The sequence below is a fragment of the Oryzias melastigma genome, unplaced genomic scaffold (genome assembly GCF_002922805.2).
Source record: "Oryzias melastigma strain HK-1 unplaced genomic scaffold, ASM292280v2 sc00216, whole genome shotgun sequence".
NCBI classification, from domain to species: Eukaryota; Metazoa; Chordata; class Actinopteri; order Beloniformes; family Adrianichthyidae; genus Oryzias; species Oryzias melastigma.
This window is the reverse complement of record NW_023416882.1, coordinates 31279-38587: the sequence shown is the minus strand read 5'-3', so window position 1 is coordinate 38587 and position 7309 is coordinate 31279.

The following is a 7309-nucleotide window of genomic DNA, read 5'->3' as shown; positions in this document are numbered from 1 at the left end:
TTGCATTGTGTTGGGGTAGAAATGATGTTGGTCATGTGATGTTCAGTTGTTGTTGTGACGTTATGAGGACCCAGCTAATAAAGTTGTATATGATAACACAGCGGATTAACGTTTTTAATGCCCCCCCCCAAATCAAACTGGTTCTTATTTATAGACACATAACAGTGAACTACCTGTAGCATGAGAGACGAGTCTGAGAACCTGATCAAGAGTATTTATTTCTGTGCTGTTTGGAATAATTTCCCTCATTATTTAACATTTTAGAACCAACAAAAAGATATTTTAAAAAACATGAATTAATCAAAGTGATCTGCTTGAGTTTGGAGATCGTTGTTTTCCTTCAGTCACTTCCAGATATTCTGGAAGTAGATCAGCCGTGAAGCAGAAACAGGAAGTAAAGAAGAGACAGAAAAGCAGGAGACACATCAGAATGGTGGAAACATTCCCTCCTGTCTCCTTTTCCTCTTTTCTTTGACCTTGTTGGAAAAGGTCATGGGATCAAAGAAAGGTTGTAGAGAAATTCAGCAGACGGCTGAACTGACTCCAAGCTGTGATCCAGAAAATGTTCTGAAAATCTTCCAGTGTCATTTACTGACCTCAGAGTCTGCAGTCTGCAGTCTGGACTCTCCAGAAAACCACACAGATGAAGAAATCCTGAATCCTGGACGTTGTTCAAGCTCAGGTCCAGTTCTGTCAGTCTGGACGGGTTGTTCTTCAGAACTGAACCAAGAACTTCACAGCTGATCTTTGACAAACTGCAGTTCTCCAACCTGAAATCAGACAGAAAAGTGTGTTCAGGAGCAGTGATGACAGCTGGAGTTCCAGCAAGTAAACAGAGTTTGATCAGATTTACAAGATCATTATTGAAACAGATCAGTTTCAGATCAATCATCATCACACAATCAACTCAACTGATGGGGAAAATATCAAACAATCATCAGTTTTTTCAAACAGCTGTAGAGCTTTTCTAGATTCTCTTTTTTATCAGTTTGTCAGTAAAAAGTTCTTTTCTAGACCTGAACTGATCTCTTCCATAAAGACTGACTGAAGATTAAAATTTTGCTGACTCAGCAGAAAGAGTAAGCTGCTCAGACTCTCTCTACGTTTGTCAGCACATACAGTATGTGAACAACTGTTCTATTTAATGAAGCTAAACTAAACATCACATAGGAGCGTCTGATTGATGAACACCTTTACTCAATCCTGAGGATTTCCTCAGCTCAGAGCCTGACCCCAAACATTGATGAACTTGAACCAAAGATGAGACTCCATCAAGTATCAGACTCAGACAAGTGAGATTCACGGAGTATTGCATTAAAATAAAGTCTTTTACATTTTTACATGTTTGTACAGGACATGTGATTTTTGCTTTGAAAGAAGTATTATTGTCTGTGTATAGTAGATTTTTGTATTTTATTGTTTTGATTTGAATGGACTCACAAAAAAGCAGATTAGAATCTTTAGAAAGAAAAATGATTTATTTTTTATTTTCATGTTACTGTTAGAAAACAGTGATAGGTTAGGATCATGAAGCAGAACATCAATGCATTTAAAGTTTATAATCATCAACTTTCATTTGTGCATTATCTTAATATTAAAGAATGTTCCTTAAATACTTTATTTTTGAAGGATTTTTTTTCTGTTTTCTTGTTGAAAAATTTTGTTTTTTAAAAAGTGAGCAAAAACAAAATCTTGGTTTATTAATTTGATGCTGAAATATTCTGCACTGTGTTAGGTTTTGGTTCAATACAGTTTTTTTCAGTTGCTAAAACACTAAACCCTATTGTCTGAACCAGTGCTTTGATGTCTGAATCCACTGATTGAATCAATCATTCCTTTGGTAAAACCATAAGCACTATTCACCTGTTTAGACACACCTTGACAACATTGTGATGCACACATGCTGCATACATTGTGTGCACAGGTGACAAAAGTCAAACACAAAGAAAGCACAGTTGTCACCACTTGAACACAACAACTCCAAACTGATCACACTAATGATGTGAGAGAACATGTACACTTTTCCCGTATCACTCACAAAACAATATCTATTTCTACAGAGGGTTTTTCAACTGGATACAATGGAAAGATCCCATGAATAAATCTACATGGATGATGCTGGGTTTAATCTCACCAAAAAGGAGAAGGAGAGGCCGGAATGGGATTGGCTATTGGGTCATTGTTGGTGTTCCTGGGCAGCGTGGTGACAATGTCACATTATGTGCTGCCATTAGCAATCACGGGGTTGTCCACCATCATACCAACCTGAGGCCCTACAACACTCAGCAGCTCCTCATTTTCCTCAATCACATGTGAGATGTTCTGTTGGGGCAGCAGGAGGAGAATCCATCTATGTTGTTGTTTGGGACAATGAGAGTTTTCACAGAGCCCTCCAGGTTAGAGAGTGCTTCAATATGAACCAGGGTTTATCAATCTTTGCCTTCCACTGTACTCCTCTTTACTAAACACTATTAAGGAGCTCTCCTCATGGTGGTAGAAGGTATATGAACGATTTCACAACAAAGTTCATTTTTGATCAAACATTGAACTGTTTTGAGGTGAAAGTTTGGTTCTGCAAGAAGAGTTTGCTTAATTTGTTTAATTAAGCTTGAAGATTGTGTCTTGTGTTTACAGTTTAGAGAAAAAGAGAGCAACTTTCAAGAAAAGTGTCTTAGCAATCGAGAAAAACTGTAATAAACATTAAACCAGTCTGGTCTAAAGTCCACCTAAAGTCAGTTTCTAGTCATTTTATGGTCGGGTCCGTCATTACAGAACTGAATCCAAAGAAGAGACAGAAAAGCAGGAGACACATCAGAATGGTGGAAACATTCCCTCCTGTCTCCTTTTCCTATTTTCCTTGACCTTGTTGGAAAAGGTCATGGGATCAAGGAAAGGTTGAAGAGAAATTCAGCAGACGGCTGAACTGACTCCAAGCTGTGATCCAGAAAATGTTCAGAAAATCTTCCAGTGAAACATCAGAAAGTTCTTCACCTGAAACCTTCTTCTAATCATTCAGGGAGTTCAGCTCATTTACTGACCTCAGAGTTTGCAGTCTGCAGTCTGGACTCTCCAGAAAACCCCGTAGATGAAGAAATCCGGAATCCTGGATTTTGTTCCTGCTCAGGTCCAGTTCTGTCAGACTGGATGGGTTGTTCTTCAGAACTGAGCCCAGAACTTCACAGCTGATCTCTGACAAAGTGCAGCCTATCAACCTGAAATCAGACAGAAAAGTGTGTTCAGGAGCAGTGATGACAGCTGGAGGTTCCAGCAAGTAAACAGAGTTTGATCAGATTTACAAGATCATTGTTGAAACAGATCAGTTTCAGATCAATCATCATCACACAATCAACTGATGAGGAAAATGTCAAACAATCATCAGTTTTTCAAACAGCTGTAGAGCTTTTCTAAATTCTCTTTTTCATCAGTTTGTCAGTAAGAAGTTATTTTCTAAACCTGAACTGAGTTCTTCCATAAAGACTGACTGAAGATTGAAACTTTGCTGACTCAGCAGAAAGAGTAATGTGTAATGACGCACTGAAAGAACAATATTAGTGGTTGCTGCTGAGTTTGCACATTTCATCCTGACACAATGCTCCAGCTGCACATCCAAGCTGCTCAGACTCTCTCTACGTTTGTCAGCACATACAGTATCTATGTGAACAACTGTTCTATTTGATGAAGCTAAACTAATATAGGAGGGTCTGATTGATGAACACCTTTACTCAATCCTGAGGATTTCCTCAGCTCAGAGCCTGACCCAAAACATTGAGGAACTTGAACCAAAGATGAGACACCATCAAGTATCAGACTCAGACAAGTGAGATTCACAGAGTATTACATAAAAAAAGTCTGTTACATTTTCACATTTGTTACTACAGGACATGTGATTTTTGCTTTGAAATTAGTCCTTTTGTTTTTGTACCACATATATTTGTTTTTTTAATTGTTTTGATTTGAATGAACTCATGAAAAACTGTACAGAGACATGATGCTGTACCTGAGTAATGAAACTGTTTATTTTTGACTTAATTTTTACTTGTTCACAAATGTTTTTACAAGTGATACGTGCGAATGCACAAGATTTCAGTTTTTTTCTTATTGTGTAATTCTTGAATGCACAGGTTTTTGCATGATTTGACAACAAAGTTTCATTTTTGATCAATGATTGAACTGTTTCGAAGTGGAAGTTTGGTTCTGCAAGAAGAGTTTAAGTTTTGTTAATGTAGCTTGAAAATTGAGTTTTGTGTTAACAGTTTAGAGAAAAAGAGAGCAGCTTTCAAGAAAAGTGTCTCAGCAATCGAGAAAAACTGTAATACACATTAAACCAATCTAGCTCTCCACTTCAAGAATATTAGATTTTTGTGTCTCTGTGTTTTTGATGATGACATCTCTGGTCTGAGTGTTTCAGCTGATTCAGTTCTGGAGTTTCTTCAGAAAGTTCTAAAGTCAGTTTCTAGTCATTTTATGCTCTGTACATCATTACAGAACTGAATCTATGTTCATCAGGAGATCACAGAATCTCATTTCAAATCTCATCCGTGGATTCTGGTGGAATCCTCTCTCTCTTTCTGCTGCTCCCAAAGTTCATCTGATCCCAGAAGTCTTTTAGGACAGTGGTCCTCAACCTTTTTCAGATTATGGACCAGTTTAATGTCAGACAATATTTTAACAAACTGATCCAGACGGGTCAAAGTTGCTGTTTAATATTTCTAAGCTTCTGGTTTATTAAAAAAAAAAACTATTTTCTTTACCTTAAAAGAGTCTAGAAGAAATGTAGTTTAAACATATATATCAGATATTTTAATGATGATGAATATTCAATAAAACAAAGTTGCTGATTTGTAGAAGTTGATTCATAAAAAGTAGATAAAATGGATCATTACAGTTTTTTCTCCATAGAACTCCATTATAACACTGATGTAGTCTGCATGTGGACTTCATCTAATGCAGGAGTCTCCAACCTTTTATGCTCACTGAGAAACTTTAAATAATGAAACACCTGGAGATCTACTTATGTTTAGTTGTTTTGATTTACATTTTAAATGTTCACATTGAACAACTGAAAACACTGAAGTTAAAACAAAAGACGTTTTGTGTTGAAAACTTTCACAACAGATTCTGTCAGTGAGAAATCTGGTCCTGCATAGATTCAACCAGAGCTGTAAGCTGTAGTGTATCCACTGAGGTTTACTCTGATGGAGTCATTTAAATGTTCATCTGTCCGTCTGGTTCTGAACTTCATGACATTCATGTCAGAAAGGGCAGATTCACTAAGAAATGTCCACCCAAATAATGCTGCCATTTTCAGGGCAGCCTGCTGGAGATTTGGATCCTTTTCTGGCTGCACTAAACTCCAGAAGTGCTGAGAATGCTGCAGAGATTTGATCTGAACATCATTGTGGAGATTTAGGACTTCCATCTTCACAGGATCAACAGAGAACAGGTCAGCATCTGTCCTGACAACTCACCGATGTCCACATCCAGAAAAGCTTCACAATAAATGTCACACAGGCTCCAGTTTCTCAAAGTCACAGAATCTGTTTGAAAACTCTTCTACCAGCTTGGACAGACATCACAATATCTGTGAACATGAAGAACTTTTTCTGTCCCTGAATGAACATCCAGCATCTTTGATACTGAGAGGAAGAGATGAAATCTCTAGTTTCTGATTTGCTGGATGTAGAAACTGAGCTTTACTTTGAAGGTCTTCACAGCTATGAACATGTCACATATAACCCAGATCCAACAACCACTTAGTGTCTCTTAGTAAAGAAGTATCCTCTCCCCTCATTTCCATGAAATCCTTGATTTCACTGAGCAGAGAGAGGAAGTGCTGTAGAATTTTGTCTCTGCTGAGTCTTCTGACCTCAGAGTGAAGGAGGTCACCATGTTCAGCAAACCATTCCTCCAGGAAAAGCTGGAAGCTCCAGTGTGGCAAAAATATATCGCTCTATAACTAAAACTCATTCATACAAATCACAATCATAACGTAATGTAACGTGAGGCAGCACAGAGATGATGTTGAGATGTTTTTTTTCTTCTGCAGATATTAAACATGCTGTTTGCTACACTAACTACACTAACTAACGCTACACCAGTCATTACTGCCAGCCTGGCTCTCTGACAGTCTACTCCAATGAAGGACAGTGCAGAACAATGTTTGATTGACAACGAGTTGACAGTCGTTTCAATTTTGATTTTGACATTTTCAATTTTGATTGGTTATCAACTTTATAAAGTGACACATCAATCTGGTTTTATGTTTAGATAAAACACGATGAGCTACCGGTGTTTCTTTCTGTGCTATTTGGAAAAATCCACCTCAAATTTCCTCCTTTTAGAACCAACATGAAGATTTTTAAATTTATAATCAAAGTGATCTGCTTGAGTTTGGAGATCTTTGTTTTCCTTCAGTCATTTCCAGATATTCTGGAAGTAGATCTCCAGTGAAGCAGAAACAGGAAGTAAAGAAGAGACAGAAAAGCAGGAGGCACATCAGAATGGTGGAAACATTCCCTCCCGTCTCCTTTTCCTCTTTTCCTTGACCTTGTTGGAAAAGGTCATGGGATCAAGGAAAGGTTGTAGAGAAATTCAGCAGACGGCTGAACTGACTCCAAGCTGTGATCCAGAAAATGTTCAGAAAATCTACCAGTGAAACATCAGAAAGTTCTTCACCTGAAACCTTCTTCTCATCCTTCAAGGAGTTCAGCTCATTTACTGACCTCAGAGTCTGCAGTCTGCAGTCTGGACTCTCCAGAAAACCACACAGATCAAGAAATCCAGAATCCTGGATTTTGTTCCTGCTCAGGTCCAGTTCTGTCAGTTTGGACGGGTTGTTCTTCAGAACTGCGCCCAGAACTTCACAGCTGATCTCTGACAAACTGCAGTATATCAACCTGAAATCAGACAGAAAAGTGTGTTCAGGAGCAGTGATGACAGCTGGAGTTCCAGCAAGTAAACAGAGTCTGATCAGATTTACAAGATCATTATTGAAACAGATCAGTTTCAGATCAATCATCATCACACAATCAACTCAACTGATGAGGAAAATATCAAACAATAGTGTAGAAGTGGCTGCATGGTTGGAGGTACTGTTTTAGATAATCTGTGTACGCTGATGACTTGGTGGTCTTTAGCCTCAGTTCAGCTGGACTCCAGCAGTTACTTATAGTGTGTTCTGAGTAGGGTGAACAACATGATATACAATAAAATGCATTGAAAAGTTTAACTATGATCTCCTGTACAAGAGAAGGCAAATATATGTCATTTCCATGATTTAAACTGTCTCGAAATATCCTTAGTGTCTGTA